Source organism: Schistocerca cancellata, chromosome 7 (genome assembly GCF_023864275.1).
Source record: "Schistocerca cancellata isolate TAMUIC-IGC-003103 chromosome 7, iqSchCanc2.1, whole genome shotgun sequence".
Lineage (NCBI taxonomy): Eukaryota > Metazoa > Arthropoda > Insecta > Orthoptera > Acrididae > Schistocerca > Schistocerca cancellata.
In genome coordinates, this window is record NC_064632.1 from 599,188,577 (window position 1) to 599,211,620 (window position 23,044).

At 41.9% G+C, this 23,044-nt stretch overlaps 1 non-coding gene across 1 annotated transcript; it reads left to right on the plus strand.

Annotated features, from left to right (window-relative positions):
* Window positions 1–2,866: 2,866 nt before the first annotated feature.
* Window positions 2,867–2,940, plus strand: Trnat-ugu (transfer RNA threonine (anticodon UGU)). Its single transcript has one exon. It is a non-coding gene; the product is annotated as a tRNA-Thr (tRNA).
* Window positions 2,941–23,044: the final 20,104 nt, after the last annotated feature.

Here is a 23,044-nt window from a genome sequence, read left to right on the forward strand (position 1 = left end):
GTACGTGTGGGCTCCGTATTGTCCGACGTCTTCCTCCAGGAGAACGGAGTGCCTCAGGGCTCCGTCTTGAGCGTAGCCCTTTTTGCCATCGCGATCAATCCAATTATGGATTGCATTCCACCTAATGTCTCAGGCTCTCTCTTTGTCGATGACTTCGCGATCTACTGCAGTGCCCAGAGAACATGCCTCCTGGAGCGCTGCCTTCAGCGTTGTCTAGACAGCCTCTACTCATGGAGCGTGGCAAATGGCTTCCGGTTCTCTGAAGAAAAGACGGTTTGTATCAGCTTTTGGCGATATAAAGCGTTCCTTCCGCCATCCTTACATCTCGGTCCCGTTGTTCTCCCATTCGTGGACACAACTAAGTTTCTAGAGCTCACGTTGGACAGGAAACTGTGTTGGTCTCCACACGTCTCTTATTTGGCGGCCCGTTGCACACGTTCCCTTAATGTCCTCAGAGTTCTTAGCGGTTCATCTTGGGGAGCGGATCGCACTGTCCTGCTTCGCTTGTATCGGTCCATAGTCCGATCGAAGCTGGATTCGTCTACTCGTCCGCTCGGCCGTCCCTCTTACGCCGGCTCAACTCCATCCACCATCGGGGGATACGTCTTCCGACCGGAGCCTTCTACACTAGTCCTGTCGAGAGTCTTTATGCTGAAGCTGCCGAGTTACCGTTGACCTACCGGCGCGACGTACTGCTGTGTCGGTATGCCTGCCGGCTGTCGTCTATGCCCGACCACCCCTCTTACAAGTCCTTCTTCGCCGATTCTCTCGACCGTCAGTACGGGTTGTATGTGTCTGCCCTGCTGCCCCCCGGAGTCCCCTTCCGTCGCCTGCTTCGACAATTGGATTTTGCCCTCCCTACCACCTTCAGAGAGGGTGAGAGCCCGACACCACCTTGGCTCCAGGCTCAGGTTCATATTTATCTCGACCTCAGCTCACTCCCGAAGGATGGTACTCCGGCTGCAATGTATTGCTCACGGTTTGCCGAACTTCGTGCTCGACTTGCCGGTCACACCTTTATTTACACCGATGGCTCCAAAACTGACGATGGTGTCGGCTGTGCCTTTGTCGTCGGGGCCGCCACATTTAAATACAGGCTCCTCGACCAATGTTCCAGCTTTACGGCCGAGCTTTTTGCTCTCCATCAGGCCGTTCAGTATGCCCGCCGCCACCACCATTCATCATATGTACTCTGCTCTGACTCACTCAGTGCTCTTCAGAGCCTTGGAGCTCCCTATCCGGTCCATCCCTTGATACAACGGATACAGCAGTCCCTCCATTCTTTGGCTGATAACGGTGGTTCTGTCAGCTTTCTGTGGGTTCCCGGACATGTGGGAGTGCCTGGGAATGAGGCTGCGGATGCTGCAGCCAGGGCTGCAGTCCTCCTGCCTCGGCCAGCCTCCCATTGTGTCCCGTCATCCGACGTTCGTGGGGATGTCTGTAAGAGGCTTGTGTCGTTGTGGTGGGATGCTTGGTCATCCCTCCAAGGAAACAAGCTCTGGGCAGTAAAACCGCTACCAACTGCTTGGACAACATCCTCCCGACCATCTCGGCGCGAGGAGGTCCTTCTGACCAGGTTGCGGATTGGGCATTGCCGGTTTAGCCACCGCTACCTGCTCTCCGGTGACCCAGCCCCGCAGTGCCCTTGTGGTCAGGCATTAACAGTGCGCCATGTTTTATTGTCGTGTCCCCGTTTTATTCAATTTCGTGTCGTCCTGTCCCTGCCATCTACTTTACCGGATGTTTTAGCTGATGACGCTCGAGCAGCTGCTCGTATTCTGCGTTTTATAACTTTAACTGGCTTGTCCAAGGACATTTAATCTTTTTACTTATTTTGTCTGCATCTTTGTCGGGTCCTTCTGGTGTCCCCTCCATCCCCTTGAGTTTTACCAGATTCCATGTGCTCAAACAACAGTGACTGGGCGCTAATGACCTCAGCAGTTGAGCGCTCTTAAACCCAACCAAAAAAAAAAAAAGGGACACTCTTGAGTCGGAAACGCTTGCTCAGGAAGAAGGCCTACACTACGCTTGTCTGTCCGCTTTTAGAATATTGTTGCGCGGTGTGGGATCCTTACCAGATAGGACTGTCGGAGTTCAAAGAAGGGCAGCACGTTATATCGCGAAATATGGGAGAGTGTGTCACTGAAATGATAGAGGATTTGGGATGGGTATCATTAAAACAAAGGCGTTTTTCGTTGCGACGAAATTCCAATCACCAACTTTCTCCTCCGAATGCGATAATATTTTGTTGACACCGACCTACATAGGAAGAAACGATCACCTCGATAAAATAATGGAAGTCAGAGCTCGTACGGAAAGATATAGGTGTTCGTTCTTTCCGCGCGCTATACGAGATTGGAGTAATAGAGAATTGTGAAGGTATATGAAGATAGTAACTGTTCTCGAAAGAACAGGTACGACTGATGACCGTGCAGCTTCTCTAGAATAAATGATAATTAATTGAAACGCTCAGCTGCCGACAGGTGTTGATGTACCTCGGGGTACACATTTTCAGCTGTCCCCATCGAGGTACATCAACACCTGTCGGCAGCTGAGGGTTTCAATTAATTATCATTTATTCTAGAGAAGCTGCACGGTAATCAGTGGTATCTGTTTCTTCGAGAACAGTTACTATCTTCATATATGTAGTTCAAGGCTACCCAGCCATTAACCTTCGTCTGTGCGAATGCCCAAAGATTGCCCGAACTCTTATACGGGAATCGTCACCTTAGTGTGCCCGAGTAATGAGTGGATGGGCAAATACCTATTACGTACATTACGTATGTTGATTGTGGACAGTTGGGAATGTGGGTCTCACGGGAAGCGTGCAAGGGTTAAGTCCCTCCAGTCGCGCTATTCATCTGTGTCCTCGGTGGCTCAGATGGATAGAGCGTCTGCCATGTAAGCTGGAGATCCCGGGTTCGAGTCCCGGTCGGGGCATAAGTTTTCAGCTGTCCCCATCGAGGTTGTATCAACAACACCTATCGGCATCTGAGGGTTTCAATTAATTATCAATTCTGAAGGTAATTCGATGAACCTTCTGCCAGGCATTTAAATGTGATTTGCAGAGTATCCATGTAGATGTAGATGAAAACTCGTCCCGTGTCGCACGTGCTCAAAACGATTCATACTACAGAATGCATGCAAACATACTCGCCGAAAATACTGACGAATAACGAGTGCTGCATATCCAAGTTACACAGATCGGCCTTTCCTGCCAAGAAGAACAGGGAATTGCTATGTAGGAACAATTCGAGCTAGAGGTAGGGCTCATAAGCACTCCTTGAATTGCAGACTAAACGTAAATAACGAAAATGCATTTTTGGTAAAAATTGGTCAAAACATAATCCTGTGGCCTCCGTATTAGATTAGCCGTTTTGAATATTGAAAATCTGACTTCAGCTTCCTGTTCAGCAACATTAAAAATATATATGTAACACTCAGTTCATGCAAATCGAAGTAATAATATAACTAAAAGTTTTCGCTAAACTTTGAACACTTTTTTTTTTTTCGAGAAACGTTTATTTCTCGGAACGGCATGCAGCATAAACCAAAAGTGATTCAACCTCTTAACTTCTACCTCGGACCCCGAAAAGTAAACATTTTTCTTAGGAGCTTATAGCTATAATGTGACATTTGTTAATATTAACTAATTTTTGTGTGGGCATAAGGAGTGAAACAAACCCCCAAAAATCGAACTCAAAGTTCGAATTAGCACTGTATCGTTAAATTTAAGGTTGTTTCACTGCGGTTCGGTATGCGCTTCCATAAATTTTATGTAATATCGACTGATGTTATCCATTTTTAATTTCAGAGAAATAATGTAGTATCAACTGATGTTATCCATTTTTTATTTCAGGTAACATCTGAGGGGCCACACTGCACGTACTCTGCGTACTCCAGACTCGCAGGCCCTTGATCAAATTATAATTACGGGCGCCATTTTTTTTACTGAAAATCTAAAATAAAGCTCATAGTATGATCACTTGTAATTACCAAACAGATCCTTCGAATGTATTTTCATTGTCTCAAAAAAATTTCCAAATGTACCATTTTTTGCTCATTTGAATGAGAACCTGGCCGTAATGGCGGAATATAGTCACGAGATTTTTTTCGGAGACGTTGTACGTTCGCGAGAAGTATTTCGTTCCACGCGTGTCGATGGACATTCCACAGATATTACTGTGTGTGTGTGTGTGTGTGTGCTACTCAGTCGTGCCATTTGAGTGTACATCTTTGCATAGTTTTCCTTTCACGTTGTAAACAGTGCTCGGCTCAGTAACTAACTGGCCATTGAGTGGTTCCGAAGGTGTCGGATGTGCGGTGCGTTCGGTCTGCTAAGACGACAACATACTGGCGTGGTGCGATGGCAGAAGCAGACACTGAGGGAGCTAGCAGTAGGGACGCCAGCGAACAATTTATGCCAAGTAAGACGAAGAGAACTATTGTAAAATTATGAGCCGTCTCGAAAGCGTTTATCATTAGTAAATCTTGTAGTTGAGACTGACAATCAATCTACAATAACTGACAGAATTGCCTAGAGAGAGATACTGGAAATCCCCCCTCCTGAATGAAATTTTGGTTGTGATGACAGGCCGATGGGTAGTGTAGCCCGAGATCTAAGTTAGGTTGTAGGGAGGTAATTTGATTGAGAGTTGTTTATGCCAACGATTATGAATGCCGAGTAAACGTTGTGCGAGCAGATTGCCCTGTAGCGTAGCCTAGTGCTTCCGTCGGCGCCATATTTAACTCTAGCTGTGTACTAAAGTCGCACAACAGTCACGAAAACTACGTTTCTGGTGGGGGGAGGGGAGAGTCCACTATGTAACTTTCAGTACAATTTTTAGTAAGCGCCGAAACTAGCCGAAATAGAAGCGTAATTTTAACTATATTTCCGTTTGTGGGAAAATAGTGGTTCTCCTCTTTCGGCAGCAACTGTAATATGTAGGCGACTTATTAGAGTTTTTTTAACTCTGGATCATGATCTCAATAGACGCAGAGCTTTTTTTTACGTTACTTGATTCGTGGTCTATAGTAAACAATGCAACGGTCAATTCTTTGAAGTGCAACGTGTGTCTGCAATGTTCGTAAGGCCAAGTTTGTATATATTCGGTGTCTGTTTTTTTTATTTTTTTTGCCATATACTGTATAATTAAGGCGAGGAGGATAATGTTCAAGGAGCACTGCATTAGCAGTCTATGGAGAAATTGAGAATTTGGATCTGATGAACGGCATGCTCGGACAGTTGGTGCAGTTAGGTTGTCCACTGCGTAATTCGGACACAGTGATCATTGCCTCTCCCTAGTAACCAGGGGACTCGTGTGCTAATCCTGGTCTGGCACAAATTTTCAACAGTGCCCATTGACTAAAGTCAGTGCCCATTGTCAGCTAATTTCATTGTTTCGGTGTCCAATTGTATTTTGTTCACGATACGCCGTTTAGCTTTTTCATGGATAACAGCTTTGGAAAGCGTACAGGCTGTACAGGTTATATTGATATTCGCTCGTCGTTAGTCCAAAGCTAGTATAGCGATTTTTGGGTCAACAGAAGCGTCCGATCTTACCCGTCGGCTTTGACCTGTGACGTAAGCGTGTTGTGGTGTGTGACGTCATTACGGCGCGGAGTTTGATTTGCGATTGTGGCGTGTTTGTAGATGTCTTGTTTTTGTTTGTCGTGCTCTCTGGTGGTGTGTTCATGGTTTTCGTTTGTTTCGTTTGTTTCGTGTGGTGGGGTCAGTTTTCTGTTGCTCAGGTGTTGGATTTGAAGCGGAATTTCTATTAGTGAGTTAATGGTTAATTTAATGCTGTTTTGTGTATTGGGTATAGGTTGGAAACATCCGATCTCACGCGTCGGCTTTGACCCGTGACGTAAGGGACCTACACATTGATCTGTAGCGTAGCCCTGAATACGAGGTTAGGTTGGGAGTTTTTTTTTGGAATGCGGCCGCGGCAGCGGCCGCCTATGATTCGAAAATATTGATTTGACACTAATGAACATGTATACGTAATATGAAGCAATTTGATGAACATATTGATCTGTAGCGTAGCCCACTTGAGGTTAGGTTGGGAGTTTTTTTTTTGGAATGCGGCCGCGGCAGCGGCCGCCTATGATTCGAAAATATTGATTTGACACTAATGAAGCCTGTGGGGGGATGGGGGGGCACTGCAGACTCCCCCCACCGCATAACGACACATGATGATCAAATTTTGAAAAAAAATGAAAAATTTTTTCCGTACCTGCTAAACTGCATAAGTGCCGATGTATGTAGGTGTAAGGGAAGCTTTCGTTTCTTAGTTTTCTATTGGGGGATGTGATCGGTAGGTTCTGTTGAGCTATATAGGTTAAGGGAAGTGTCCGATTATGGATAGGAATGTGTTTTTTGGTATTTGGTCAGTTTTGTGATGTTGATTTATTTCGTTGTTTTGCGTGGTTTTGAATGGCGGTCGGTGGCTACATTTCTGTATATTTAGTTTCTCCGCACCCAAAAACCCCTAATTTCCCACGCTTGTCCCGTTACAGTCATTAGGCTTTTTGTGAAACTTGTGTATTTCAGGGTTTACAATACGTATGCGATGTTTTTATATCCGCCATATTGGAATTGTTTATAGTCGTTTCCGCGGTATTTGTGACGTCATGGGTCAAAGCCGACGGGTAAGATCGGACGCTTCTTTATTTCCCGATTTTTAAACACAGTTGTAGTGCATATTAAGCCTACACACGTATTTGTGTCCTGTGTTTCTTTACCAAGAACTTCTTCGTAGCTTCTTCGTAGGTAATTTCCCTATAGTGGTATTTTGTTTAAGTACTTATAGCCTGCAGGCTTGGATGAAATATGAAACACATGTCCGAAGTTTCTGCTGATGCTGCAGATACTGTTTTATCCGTACTACGGGCACAAACTCGTCATCTAATACATGACACAATTTGTCTCGAGATTTAGCAATTTTTCGTAATATCGGCGTAGCTTCGATATATTTTTCTCTAATTCTTGTTTGGATTTAATCTTAAAACACACTAACTCTTCCACCAATTATTCGATAAATGATTTCATCCCTTTCGTAGCCTACAGTTCCTAAACGGTCGATAATATTAATAATTTCCTTTCTCACTTTTATTTCCTGTAGAATCTCCTGTTTATGGTTATTGCTAACCTGTTTCACGTTCTCACTTTTATTATTTTTATTTTTCTAGTTTTGTGACTGGTAGCCAAGTTTTTTTTGAATTCGGTTTTTAATTCTGAAATAGTAACAGTTAAAGGTCAAGTGAAGATTGCGATCTATTTGAGGAGAGTGTTTCGGAGATCTTTTATATTAGACGTACACAGGTCATGGAGATCCTTATGTATATAAAATTACTTCAAGTGTAATGTAGCCCATTCTCTTGTCATGAACTCGGCTGTATCGTAGCGCATTGTCTCGGTTAGGTTGGAGATTTTGGTTGAGAGTTTCCGAAGTCAAAAAAAGTGATTACGAAGTCAAGACTGTGCTAACAGAACTATCTGTAGCGTAGTTCAAAATGTTCTTTCGGTCCTTTTAAAATCCCTTTTAATTAAAAATAACTAAAGCTGCAAGATACAAAGACAAAAACTATTACGTAATAGAGAAATCCCAGACTACTGTGGTGTACGTATACTAATTTATTGTCAGTGAATATATATTTTTTACTCATTTGCTGGATTCCAGTTTTCCGCTTTTTGCGGCGAAAAACCTTTTCCTGCGAAGGGGTCATTAGCTTGTCGGCTATATTCGTGAGCCCGCATCTCGTGGTCGTGCGGTAGCGTTCTCGCTTCCCACGCCCGGGTTCCCGGGTTCGATTCCCGGCGGGGTCAGGGATTTTCTCTGCCTCGTGATGGCTGGGTGTTGTGTGCTGTCCTTAGGTTAGTTAGGTTTAAGTAGTTCTAAGTTCTAGGGGACTTATGACCACAGCAGTTGAGTCCCATAGTGCTCAGAGCCATTTATATTCGTGACTTTCTCGAAGGTCAGTTATTTCATGGTAGTCTATCCACCGGCGTCATTGTTAGCATCGAATATAGATATAAGTATTAGGAAGTCTAATATGAAGCCAACGCATGAGTATGTCTAATGATGAATAAGAAAAATAGGATTGCGGGTTAGCTACTACAAGCAGCATAGTGAACGCGTTGTTGTGGCCAAGATAGACACGAAGCCCAAGCCCACCACAGTAGTACAAATAGTCCGTAGATGACTAAGAAATTGATGAAATGTGTGATAAGATGAAAGAAATTATTCAGATAGTGGAGGGAGATGAAAATTTAATAGTAATGGGTGACTGGAATTCGATAGTAGAAAAAGGAAGAAAAGGTAGCGTAGTAGGTGAATATGGAATGGGGGTAAGAAATGAGAGGAAGCCGCCTGGTAGGTTTTTGCCCAGAACATAACTTAATCATACCTAACACTTGGTCCAAGAATCATGAAAGAAGGTTGTAAACGTGGAAGAGACCTGGAGATACTGCAAGATTTTAGATGGATTATATAATGTTAAGACAGAGATTTAGGAACCAGGTATTAAATTGTAAGACATTTCCAGGGGAAAATGTGGACTCTGACCACAATCTATTGGTTATGAACTGTAGATTAAAACTGAAGAAACTTGAAAAAGGTGGGAATTTAAGGAGATGGGACCTGGTTGAACTGACAGAATCAGAAGTTGTAGAGTGTTTCAGGAAGAGCATTAGGGAACGATTGACAGGAATGGGGGAAAGTAATACAGTAGAAGAAGAATGGGTAGCTTTGAGGCATGAAATAGTGAAGGCAGCAGAGGGTCAAGTAGGTAAAAAGACGAGGGCTAATAGAAATCCTTGGGTAACAGAAGATATATTGAATTTAATTTATGAAAGGAGAAATTACAAAAATGCAGTTAATTAAGCAAAAAATGAGATCGACAGGAAGTGCAAATGGCTAAGCATGGATGGCTAGAGGACAAATGTAAGGATGTAGAGGCGCATATCACTAGGGGTAAGATAGATACTGCCTACAGGAAAATTAAAGTGACAGCATAGGTGGGGGTGGTGGGAGCACTCTTGAGAAAATTCCTGCAATAGTGGGTGTTACAGCTGCACCTTTTTTAGATTGAAGTCAGCTGATAGGTATTCCTGCTTAAGGGAATTCTCTCTAACAAAAGAACCACTTTTGACAAAGCTGAGGCATCCGAGTAATGAGGGAATTAGTATATTTCATCAAAATGTACAAGGATTAGAGATAAAGTTAGTGAACTGCTTATAGATTTTGACTCAGAAATTATTGGTATATCTGAACACTTCTTCATTAAGGAGGTAATTCAGAGTCTTCCATTACCAGGATACAGGTTGGCTGGCAGCTTTTCGAGGAGCTGTTTGCGGTGTAGGGGAGTAGCCGTGTATGTGGAAAACGGCATCCCATTAGAGTCAATTGATGTTTCAAAGTACTTCACTGAAAAGGTGTTTGAATGTTGTGTAGGTGTGGTTAAATTTAATGGAGCTAAACATCTAATTGTTGTTATTTATAGATCCCCAGACGCCGATTTCACAACATTTTGCTAAAGTTAGAGGAGGTTCACTTTATAGGAAATAAAAAAGTTAGTTATATGTGGTGACTTCAATATTAATTGTGTAAGTGATTCTGCAAGGAAACGGATGCCGGTAGACCTCCTTAATTCATATAATCTTACGCAAACCTTGTTCTTTCCAACGAGAGTGCAAGGGAACAGTAGAACAACCATAGACTACATTTTTGTTCATTCCTCATTACTAGAAGGGCATTCTGTTAGCAAAAAGGTGAACAGCCTTTCAGATCATGATGCACAAATTATAACTCTAAAAGATTTTTGTGCTGCAACACATATTAAATATAGTTATCAACTGTGTAGGAAAGCTGATCCAGTTGCTGCAGAGACCTTTGTAAACCTTATCAAGGAACAAGAGTGGCAAGATGTTTATAGCGCTGAGACAGTAGACGATAAATATAGTGCTTTTCTCAAGACTTTTCTCGTTCTCTTTGAAAGTTGCTTTCCGTTAGAACGTTCAAAACAGGGTACTAGCACAAACAGGCAGCCTAGGTGGCTGTCTATAGGGATAAGAATATCTTATAGAACAATGTGGCAATTATATCAAAACGTTAGAAACAGTCAAAATCTAAGTGCAGCAGCCCATTACAAACAGTAATGTAAGGTGCTTAAAAATGTTATTAGGAAGGCAAAAAGTAAGTGGTATGCAGATAGAATAGCTAAGTGTCAGGATAAAATTAAAACCATATGGTCAATCGTAAAGGAAGTGGCTGGTCTGCAGAGACAGGTCGAGGATATAGAATCAGTGCGTGGTGGGAATGTTCGTGTTACTGATAAGTCGCATATATGTACAGTATTTAATAATCACTTTCTGAATATAGCAGGTGAACTAAACAGAAACCTAGCCCCAATCATATAGCGGTCTTAGAAAAAAGTGTTCCGAGACTGTTACCTGAAATGCTCCTCCATATACTGACAAGAGGGAGATTGACTTAATAAGTAAATCACTAAAGACCAAGAACTCTCATGGATATGACGGGGTATCTAGCATAATACTGAAGTATTGTTCTGTGTATGTTAGCCCAATACTTAGCCATATCTGTAACTTTTCCTTTAGTAGTGGTCGGTTTCCTGACCGATTAAAGTACTCTTTAGTGAAGCCACTTTATAAAAAGGGAGACACGGATAATGTTGACAACTTTAGAGCTATTTCCATGCCATCGGTGTTTGCTAAAGTTATCGAGAAGGTTGTATATACAAGGTTACTGGAGCATTTAAATTCACATAATTTGCTGTCAAATGTACAGTTTGGTTTAAGAAATGATTTAACAACTGAAAATGCTATATTCTCTTTTCTCTGTGAGGTTTTGGACGGATTAAATAAAAGGTTGCGAACGCTAGGTGTTTTCTTTGATTTAACGAAAGCTTTTGACTGTTTTGACCACAAAATATTACTGCAGAAGTTGGACCGTTATGGAGTAAGGGGAGTAGCATAGAATTGGTTTCCCTCTTACTTTAAGAACAGAAAGCAGAAGGTAATTCTCCGCAATATTGAGAATGGTAGTGATGTTCAGTCGCAATGGGGCTCTGTTAAGTGGGGCATTCCCCAAGGGTCAGTGCTAGGGCCACTGCTGTTTCTTATTTATATAAATGATATGCCTTCTAGTATTACAGGTGATTCAAAAATATTTCTGTTTGCTGATGACACCAGTTTGGCAGTGAAGGATCTTGTGTGTAATATTGAAACAGTATCAAATAATGTAGTTCATGAAATAAGTTCGTGGCTTGTGGAAAACAATTTGATGCTAAATCACAGTAAGACTCAGTTTTTACAGTTTCTAACTCACAATTCAACAAGGACCGATATTTTGATCAGATAGAATTGGCATAATATAAGCGAGACGGAACAGTTAAAGTTCCTAGGCGTTCGGATAGATGGTAATCTGTTGTGGAAAGCCCATGTCCAGGATCTCGTTCAGAAACTAAATGCTGCTTTATTTACCATTAGAACAGTATCTGAAATAAGTGACAGTTCAACACGAAAAATAGTCTACTTTGTATATTTTCATACGCGTATGTCGTATGGTATTATTTTTTGGGGTAATTCTTCTGATTCTAAAAGGGTATTTTTGGCTCAAAAACGGGCTGTTCGAGCTATATGTAGTTCGAGAAGCTCTTGTCGGCCCCTATTCAATAGTCTGGGATTTCTGACATTGCCCTCACAGCATATATTTTCTTTAATGTCGTTTGTTATTAGCAATATTAGCCGATTCCCAACAGTTAGCAGCTTTCACTCAGTTAATACTAGGCAGAAATCAAATCTGTATGAGGAATGCACTTCCTTGACTCTTCTGCAGAAAGGAGTGCAGTATTCTGCTGCATCTATTTTCAATAAGCTACCACAAGAATTCTAAAATCTTAGCAGGAGCCCAAAATCTTTTAAGTCTAAACTGAAGAGTTTCCTCATGGCTCACTCCTTCTATTCTGTCGAGGAGATCCTGGAAGAGCTAAAAAATTAAGCTAATTCCATTGTTACATTGTTGATTTTCTTTATTTATACTTATGACTTGTCGCCTGATTATGTTTTTATGTTTCATTTTATCTGTTTCTACTATCGTGTTATAATTTCATATATTGACTCGTTCCATGACCATGGAGATTTCTCCTTAATTCGGTCCCACGGAACAATAAATAAATAAAAAACCTTTGGAGAAAAGAGATCCACTTGTATGCATATCAAGAGCTCAGATGGAAACCCTGCTATAAGCAAAGAAGGTAAAGCAGAAAGGTGGAAGGAGTATATAGAGGGTCTATACAAGGCCAGTGTACTTGAGGACAGTATAATGGAAATGGAAGAGGATGTAGATGAAGATGAAATGAGAGATGATATACTGCGTGAAGAGTTTGACAGAGCACTGAAAGACCTAAGCCGAAACAAGGCCCCGGGAGTAGACAACATTCCATTACAACTACTGACACCCGTGGGAGAGCCAGCCCTGACAAAACTCTACCATCTGAAGAGCAAGGTGTATGAGACAGGCGAAATACCGTCAGACTTCAAGAAGGATATAATAATTCCAATCTCAAAGAAACCAGGTGTTGACAGATGTGAAAATTACTGAACTATTTGTTTAGTAAGTCACAGGTGCAAAATAATAACGCCAATTCTTTACAGACGAATGGAGAAACTGGTAGAAGCCGACCTTGGGAAACACCAGTTTGGATACCATAGAAATACTGGAACACATGAGGCAATACTGACCCTACGACTTATCTTAGAAGCTAGATTAGGGAAACGCACACCTACGTTTCTAGCATTTGTAGACTTAGAGAAATCTTTTGACAATGTTGACTGGAATACTCTTTCAAATTCTGAAGGTGGCGGTGGTAAAATAGAGGGAGCGAAAGGCTATTTACAATTTGTACAGAAACCAGATGGCAGTTATAAGAGTTGAGGGACATGAAAGGGAAGCAGTGGTTGGGAAGGGAGTGAGACAGGGTTGTAGTCTATCCCCGATGTTATTCAATCTGTTTATTGAGCAAGCAGTAAAGGAAACAAAAGAAAAATTCGGAGTAGGAATTTAAATCAATGAAGAAGAAATTAAAACCTTGAGTTTCGCCGATGACATTATGATTCTGTCAGAGACAGCAAAGAACCTGGAAGAGCAGCTGAACGCAATGGAGTGTCCTGAAAGGATGATATGAGCATCAATAAAAGCAAAACTAGGATAATGGAATGTAGTCGAATTAAGTCAGGTGGTGCTGCGGGAATTAGATTGGGAAATGAGACACTTGGAGTAGTAAATGAGTTTTGCTATTTGGGGAGCAAAATAACTGATGATGGTCGAAGTAGAGAGGATATAAATTGTAGGCTGGCAATGGCAAGGAAAGTGTTTCTGAAGAAGAAAAATTTAACATCAAGTATAGCTTTAGGTATCAGGAAGTCTTTCATCCGAGTATATGTATGGACTGTAGCCATGTATGCAAGTGAATCATGGACGATAAAGAAGAGATTAGAGGCTTTAGAAATATGGTGCTACAGAAGAATGCTGATGATCAGATGGATAGATCACATAACTAATGACGAGTTATTGAATAGTATCGGGGAGAAGAGGAGTTTGTGGCACAACTTGACTAGAAGAAGGGGTCGGTTGGTAGGACACGTTATGAGGCATCAATTTAATATTGGAGGGCAATGTGGAGGATAAAAATCGAGGAAGGAGATGAATACACTAAGCAGATTCAGAAGGATGTAGGTTGCAGTAGGCATTGGAAGATGAAGCTTGCACATGATACAGTAGCATGGAGACCTGGATCAAACCAGTCTCTGGACTGAAGACTACAACAACAAAAATATGAAGGCACCTGTCTCATGTGTAACCTTCAACAGAAATGGGACAGACAAGAGGGTCAGATTAGATTATATGTACTTTCCGTTGCAATTGATCCATAATGAGGAGATACTCAGTGGGAAACTAATATGCTAATTTACCTTCCACAGATCGCAAGTAGACTGATCATGGACATGGAATGAGGAATGAAAATTTAGACATACTTGTGATTGTACTCGCATTACTTGACCCCCCCCGCCTCTCTCTCTCTCTCTCTCTCTCTCTCTCTCTCTCTCTCTCTCTCTCTCACTCACTCACAATCGCGCGCGCCCTAGTTCTACTAAAAGAATTCATTTCATTAATAGTGTCGGAGGAGATGGGTTAATAAATCCTGTAGGCTCCTCTTAAACTGAAATTTGTCAGTAGTAAAGCTTTTTATGGCTGCTGCCAAGTTATTGAAAATTCGTTTTCCTGAATGATGGAGACTTTCTTGCACCAAAGTAATTAACTTCCAAAATTTTGTGGAGATTATAGATGTTTCTAGTAATGACTGCTTGAAATGAGCTGTTGATTCGAAAATATTCATTTGTTTTTAAAGACAGATTTCAAGGGGAGAAGGTATCTTCTATCTCCACCATGTTAAATTGATCTATTTCCACGTCCCTTATCTCAAGCTGTGTTATATTAACGGTAAAACATAAAACATTTCTTACATGCATTTCCACTATTTTCCAACAAGCTGACTATTTTTCATGAATAATATATTAATAGTGAAATTTTGGGAAAAATTTAGAAAGACAGGTTTTATGGGCAAATTTCAAAAATAAAAAGGCAACAGTGTTCTTTCTAATAAAGCTTCTCCATGGATTTTAATTCCTACTCCGAATTTTTCTTTTGTTTCCTTTACTGCTTGCTCAATAAACAGATTGAATAACATCGGGGATAGACTACAACCCTGTCTCACTCCCTTCCCCACCACTGCTTCCCTTTCATGCCCCTCGACTCTTCATGCCCTCCAGTAAGACAACTGACCGTTAGAATTCCATGGTTCTACGATAAATGGTTTGAGAGGAAAGGTACATTTAGTTAGAAAAGTTACGGAAAATTTAAAGTTGTATTGCACTTACAACGTACATGCACTCATTTAAATTCATAGTTCCTTTCACTGCATGTGTCATAGATTTCTCTCCTGTTTATTGCAAGCAGCGCACTGTAAAGTAATTTTTTAATTTTTTACATCTCTCGTAAAGTCTTTCGTTATAACATTTGTTTAATGACATTTACTCTTTTATTTCTTGCAAGTCTTCTAGAACTTCTCTCGAACATTTTGTGGGTAGATTTTGGCATTTGTTTTGTTCAGAAACGAGAAACGCCCATGATACGTTATTACTGTAGCAAACAACTGACTACGAGACAAGAAAAAATGTATTCAATAGGTGATAGCTCAAAGCAACGGGAAAAAATGTCCCTACGCTTATCATCTCAACGAAGAGCTGTCACAAAGAAACAAGTGGGCATGCCTTACATAGCAAGCTGCCATTTAAACCGACATTTAGTACCTTCAAATAAGGATTTGGACTAAAATGCTTTTATATTCGCACTAAGTGTAAATCAAATTGGTACAATCACCAATAAAAAAATTATTTTCATTGTTTTCGAGGTACCTTCTGCCCTTCGGAATAAATATATTGCGAATCAGTAGTTAATATGCCTCGTTCTCCAAACAGGAGACGGATAGAAACTTTCGAAATGTGGTGGTGTAGAAAAATGCTAAAAAAGTTTATATCGAATAGTTGATGGGGAGTTCGAAAACAGATTAGGGAGCAGAGAAATTAATGGCACAACTTGACAGAAAGTAGCGATCGTGGGCAAAGGGCGTATTTCGATTCCACCCGTCCACTTTGACCCATGACGTTTAGCATGACGGTCATTAGTTAGCGTTTCGAAGGATACCAGTCGCCTTCTTAAATGTTAACTGTGATTGCCTTCGTTTCTAGAGCAATTTATAATGATCGTTAACTATGATTTTTTTTTCGTAATATATCGTGATGAACGATGGGAGGAACCCGAGAGCACAGCTTAAATTGTCGTTAAAGAAACGAGTAGCGATTGTATTTTTATCTTTCTTATCCGACACATACGGGAACCTGGGGTCGAATGGGGTACAAAGTTGAAAACTTTGATTAAATGTACAAAATTGATAAATAAGAGAATTACCAATTTTTATATGAACACCTTATGATGTATTAATCACAAAAATACAAGAACATTGCCATAAAATAAAACAATAATATTTTTCACTCAAAAACAGAAATGTACTTACCACCCCATTCTGCCGCATGCACGGGGCAGATTGGTGCAAATGACATACAAGTGATTACAAAACCGTATGAAATTATCGGAAATGCAGGAAATATTGGCTTTCTCGGTATTTATTTAGTTTAAAGTGAATATTAATGTCAAACTACAGTTTTCATGTATTGTATCCTTTTCTTAAGGCTGTTGACAAAATTCACACACGAGGAAATACTCATCATCTTCGCTATCTATTCCTGCACGAGAATCGTGTCAATTTTTTGCACGTGGAACAAGCGACCTAACCTTCAACTGATTTTGAATAAAACCCACCACAATATAAACATTCACAGTCGGAACTTTTCTCATAATCACTCTCCTTAGTATTGTATTCTGTCCTTTTTTCCATTTATCTTCAGGCCCTTTCTTTTTGTTTCCTTAATTTTATTCTCTTTTGAAAATAGTTTTTTCTTTGCACTTTCTTTTTTGGCAAAGTTCTTTTTCTATTTTTCCTTAATAATGGCTTCTAACTCTTTTTTTGTACGGCGAATCAGTTAAAACAACAGTCCTCCCCCTCTTCCGTTTCGGACTTTTCTTGCTTTCGTTAACTTTTGGCAAGGGCATCAGAATTTGTAGTGAAATATGAAATGAGGAGGTGTTGTCAGTTGTCATCCAAGAGCACCAAAGATGAGAACAATTAGCCTCAATAACTTTGTCATTCTTAGGCGGCAGTTCATTGTTACAATTCGCTGAAACCTCGCCCGCTTGATTATCCAGCCCGTTGGCGTCGTCTTTTTTAGCTGGTCTGCTAGGTGGAGGCAATTCCAATTGTTCAGATATGATAACCTCTTTATCTGACGACCTATTTTGTCCGATGTCAAATGTGTCTGCAGGAAGGAAGTCTGCATCGGTGAATATAGATGGGTCCGTGGGCCGTATTCCATTAGCTTCGAAACATTTAATAGCGGTTTTCATTGTTGCATTTTAGACGAAAGCTGAACCAAAAAGCGTTGAAATTTGAAAGATAGTTACGAATTTCCCTGCATGACTTCGTAGCCATTTTCGAAGCTCATCACTATAACGAAAGCTTAAAGGCTTCATAAAAGAAACATCAAGCGGCTGAAGTCTGTGAGAGCAATATGGTGGTAAAGATAGCAACGAAACGCAACTCTCCCTCGCGTAGTTCATAACGTCAATGTATGTCGTATGTGCTGAGTGGCCATCTAATATAAGGAGAACTGGAAAGTCCTTTTACGCCTTAGAAAATTCCACAAATTTTCGAAACCATACAAAGAATGATTTTGTGGCCATCCATGCGGTGCTGTGGACCTCAGCGCAACCTCCTGCTGCCAGTCCTAACTAAATTTTTTTCTGCTTCTTCTTTCGTGGAAATATGAGCGTAGGAGGCATGTAAGCTCCGCTTGCTGCCGTACTAATGAGGCAGGTTGCAGTTTCGCCCCTTTCTGCAGATGTTAACGATCCTACTTGACGTTTCCCCTTGCAAGCTGCGATCTTCGATTGGTTTTTAGAATTAACCGAAACGCCTATTCCATCACAATTAGATATTTGAGAAGTCATTAGTATGTGTTTGCCAGTTACATTTGTTAGCAATGAAAAGAAAAACTATCGACAGCTACTTTATTAAAACCCATGACTCTTGCACCAGATGTTGCTTCGGGTTTGCGAACAAACCCGCATTTGCTTCTTCATTGTTTCATGATGTAATAAACATTTCGATTTGTTTTGCTCGACATTTTCGAAAAAGTATCTGGGAAACGTGCAAAAATTGTAAGGCAAAACTGTGCACCTGCCGAAATACGAGTGCGTATACTCATTTGAAACAATTTTCCTAAACCGCTTCTGATACGCTAGAAGTTACCGCACAGTTAACAGCAATTGTAGTTGACCGTTTGCCTGTATCGTATAAAGTACAGCCAGTAAAATATTTTTGTAGGGAGGACACAGCATCTCATCTTGAATGGAGGTTCATCTGTACGTGTAAAAGTAGCCACGTGTGCCACAGGGAAGTTTGTTGGGAGCCTTACCTTCCATGTTGTATATTAACATTACAGATAATATAAGTAAGCTTACATATTTCGAAAATGGTGCAGATATCGACATTGAGGTAACAAAGTTCGTGGGAAGCGATATGCACATACAGAGGATAGGAAAAATAATGTGAATACCTATACTTACATCTACGTGGATACTCTGCAAATCACATTTAAGTGCCTGGCAGAGGGTTCATCGAACCACCTTCACAAGTCTCCCTTATTCCAATCTCATATAGCACCCAGAAAGAATGATCACCTGTATCTTACCGTAAGCTCTGATTTCCCTTATTTTATCGTGGTGATCGTTCCACCCTACGTAGATCGGCGTGAACAAAATATTTTCGCATTCGGAGGAAAAAGTTGGTGATTGGAATTTCGTGAGAAGTTTCCGTCGCAACGAAAAACGCTTTTCTTTTAATGATGTCCAGCCCAAATCCTGTATCATTTCTGTGACACTCTCCCATATTTCGCGATAATAGAAAACGTGGTGCCTTTCTTTGAACTTTTTCGATGTACCCCGTCAGTCCTATCTGGTAAGGATCCCACATCTCCCAGCACTATTCTAAAAGAGGACGGACAAGCGTAGTGTAGGCAGTCTCCCTTGTAGGTCTGTTACGTTTTCTAAGTGTCTTGCCAATAAAACGCAGTCTTTGGTTAGCATTCTCCACAACATTTTCGATGTGTTCCTTCCAGTTTAACTTGTTCGTGATTGTAATACCTAGGTATTTAGTTGAATTTACGGCTTTTAGATTAGACTGCAACTTCTCTGGTTGTGATTCGTCTATTCTGCTTCATTAGGGATCTTTCGGGGTCAGTGACGACCTGAAATGCGGATATTGAGGGCGTACATTAACTGGCTTCTCTCTTCATTGATTAGTGGCCGCCTTCGAAACGGTTGTACCACTCCTTTAGCCGTGTATTACCCATTACTTCGTCCTCAATCACATGATGGTTTCAACTTGAGAATCGCTGAGCTTGAAGCCAAATGTCATGCAATGACGTCATTTTGCTCACATTACTAAATCCGACGTGTACCATTTGCAAGTGTTCCGAAGTAGTGGAGAAAATGAGGTGTGTGTGCTATGTATGCCTGAAAACATGAGCGCACGCACGCCCTGATACCATTGTTGATTTCAACAATTACTAGAGATAGGATATTTTTTGAGCAGCTCTCGTATATAGGCCGTCGCCAGAGATGTCGAAAGAGCAAGATACCCGTAGCTACGCCAGTTGTATAGGCAGTTCGAATGGAGCGGTCTATTGTCCGACGAATCGCCATAACAGCTCCGAACCGAATGCCCCAGAGTTCGTCCTTCACGTTAGGAATCAAGCTGAGATCGCGAGGGCATAAGTCCGGGGTGTGTGGTGAGTGGTGCGGCTCTTTCCAGCCCCACATAGCGAACAAATCATCACGACTTGCACCAAGCGTGCCGAATATTGTCCTGCAAAATGATGGGCGCGTCCTGCAGAAAGTGACGCCGCTTCTTTCTCTCAGTTGTTTTTCTTCTTTGTAACAGTCTGTTTCGTTTTCGAGTCTAAACCGCTTAACAGATATTGTTCAAATTTGGCATGGAGACAGTTTGAACCCTGAGAATGAACATAGCCCACTTTAGAAAGCAAGAAATGTTTTTTTTACATCAGTGAACGTAAACTACATTAAAACTTACTTATTTTGATGTGTAACTTAAGAATTGTGTAATAGATAAGTACTTCAGTAGTCGCCGCGCGGGATAGTCTCTCAAACGAAACTGCTCCCACGTCCGAGGCCTTTCAATATCACGTCTCCCATTCCGCTTGTAGTTCAGAATATTTTGGGGAAGTCTGGGACTTAGCATTCTCACCAGTCTTCACGATATTTTTGAATTTTTTAGTTTCTGTTGAAAATACTTAATTTTTCTCATTTTTCTCTAGTATCTTCATTCCTAATATTTCTTGCTCTGCAGCCCTTCGAATTTCTTAGGAACCTCATCACTGCCGTTTGAATTTTTTTTGTTTTAACCATGTTTTCGCTTTCATAGCGTAACACAGGAACCGCTACCACTTTATAGAATTACGGGACAACCTCTTTTTGTACTTTATTGCCCAATGTTCTGATAATGGTGCCACAGACAGCTTAGAATTTGTGTAATTTATTTTCAGTATCAGAGTAACAATCAGATCTTACAGCGTACCCTAAATGAAGGTTTAAGAGACCTGTTATAAAGCAGGATTATCCGAAACTAGTTTTAATCTGACTAAAATTTCTAGTAATAAAACGAAAATAAGTGCACTTCGAGGAAAATATTCAAAGTTGCATTCGTTGCATATTTAATTCAGGTAGTATGCAGATCTTTGGAGGTCATTTCATTCACTTGAATCATGTCATCTACAAACAGAAGCACAATCAGGTATTTCTCATTCGTTATCCCAATTCCTTTGTCTGCTCGTAGTTCATGCTTTCATTTATGAAGAATGAAGTCAATGTAAATACTAAAAATGCTGACATAATTTACTCATTTAAATGTATACCGAGAGAGCTGGCGCAGTGGTTAGTACACTGTATGATGATGATGATGATGATGATGATGATGATGATGATGAAGATTGGTTTGTTGGGCGCTCAACTGCGCGGTTATCAGCGCCTGTTCAAAGCCCTAATCTTTACACAGTCCAATCTCGCCACCTTCACGAATGATGACGAAATAATGACAATACACACACCTAGTCCCCGGGCGAAGAAAGTCCTCAACCCGGCCGGGAATCGAACACGGAATCCCATGTTCCAGATCAGAAACGCTAGCTACGAGACTCCCATTGGGGAGGACGACGGTTTAAATCCGCGTCCGGCCACCCTGATTCATGTTTTCCGTAATTTTCCTAAATCACTCCAAGTAAATGTCGGGATGATTCCTTTAAAAGGACACGGCGGACTTCTTTTACCCTTCCTTGACGCAGTGCCATTTCCTGCTGCGTCTCTGATGACCTCAACATCGATGGCACATTAAATACAATCCTCCTTCCGTCCCTCATTTAAAGGCATAGGTTTAACGCAATAAGTCGGGCGTTAAAAGTTAGAAACTGCGTACACGCTTAAGACAGCATAATTTCATGGCGCGAAAATTATCCAGATTATATTAACCGTGCATTTGTGAATGGCAGCACTTGGCGACTTCCAACAAGCTTCACACAATTTCGAAAATTTCCGAAACTTTTTTTTCCCGCTGATATTCCTGACAGAATGATGAAAGGAAAAAAGACTTTTATCGCTCCTACATTTTAGCTGTTCGTGCAGTAAGGCGTCGGCATTAGGCATGAATTTTGAATTTATTACTTCTTTACTACTCACTCTATTCGCAACACATTTGTCTGACAGTATCCACACATATCACTGAATATACCTGAAATATTATAGCATTGTACAACACCTAGCTCATAAACGTTCAGATGTTTTCGAAAACTAGCTTCTCTTAAAACAGAGCGTCTTCAACTGCAAAGGGCTATGCTTCTTCAGTTCAAGTATTTAACACATTAACTGATACGGAAAGTGAACGAACTTCTGAAGGTGCTATCTGAAGACTGGAAGTCCCATATGTAAACCAATTTGGAGGGGAGAAGGGGGTGGTGGCTACGCGGTCTATTAGAAACTTCACACTTTCCGCAAATTATGCAGTTGTCTGTAATGAATTACTATCTGAAAGAAGCCACGCTCTGATATCACTGTAGTGCAAAGCATGACAACTTGGTTCAACCCCCTGCGGGTCCGGGGTAAGAATAGGCCCGAGGTATTCCTGCCTGTCGTGAGAGGCGACTAAAAGGAGTTTCAACCGTTTCGGCCTTCCATGTGATGGTCCCCCTTGTGGTTTGACCTCCATTTTTCAAAATTCTACAGAAGTACGAGCCTTTTGGGGAAGGACGTCTTACGTGGTGTACCACTGGTCCTCAGTGCACTAAGACCTTGGCACTCAGCGTTGTACTGGCGTTGTAACCATAGCCACTATTCCTCAAATTGGGCCTAAACGCCTGATGGGTTGCACAAGTTACGCCCATAGTGCGTCCCCATCTGCACCTACGATCATGATGGACTTTCCATGGCACCCGAAATCAAGCACGGTAGCCAGCCCGTTGTGGTGGGGTCGTCTTGTACCCTCTAGGTTGTAGCCCCCTGACAACACAGGGATCGTACTGCCGATACCTGAGCTGCACCCTCCCCATGTCGGCCAAGGAGTAGATGCCCGTCTCCTTGGGGCATCAGGACTCCCGACAACGGTCATCCTGCCAGGTGGCCCTTGCTGAGGCTGCGTGGCGCCCGTGGGGAGAGCCCCTGGTCGGAGTGGGTGGTATCGGGGGGACGTTTCGCAGATGAAACGTCAACACACATCAGGTCGCTCTGCGGCCGAGTCTTTCAAAAAGAAAGGTACTGTTTCTAGTTCAGGTTCTCCTGCCCTTTCCCCCTTGGCCACTCCCTGGGAGGAGGGACAGGCCTGCCGGCTTGGGGCGAAGTACTTCCCCCACTATTTGGTCTGTTCTCGAACCGATGGGGGAACGTTCGCCACCTCCAAGCCCATGTTCTTTGTTCAGCACATTGAAGACATCTTCAGGGAAATCGAGGGTCTTAGTAAAATGCGTTCGGGGTCCGTTCTTATAAAGACCACCTCCGCCACACAGTCGGCGGCGCTCCAGGCGTGCGACCGCCTAGGGGACATTCCAGAGTCCATTGTCCCGCACCTGGCACTAAATAGGACGCAGGGGGTTATTTTTCATCTGGACCTCCTGCTGCAATCTGATGAGGAGCTCAGGGCCAACCTGGAGCGCCGAGGCGTGCATTTCGTCCGGCGAGTCCAGCGCGGCCCCAAAGACCGTCGCATCGACACTGGGGCCTTTATC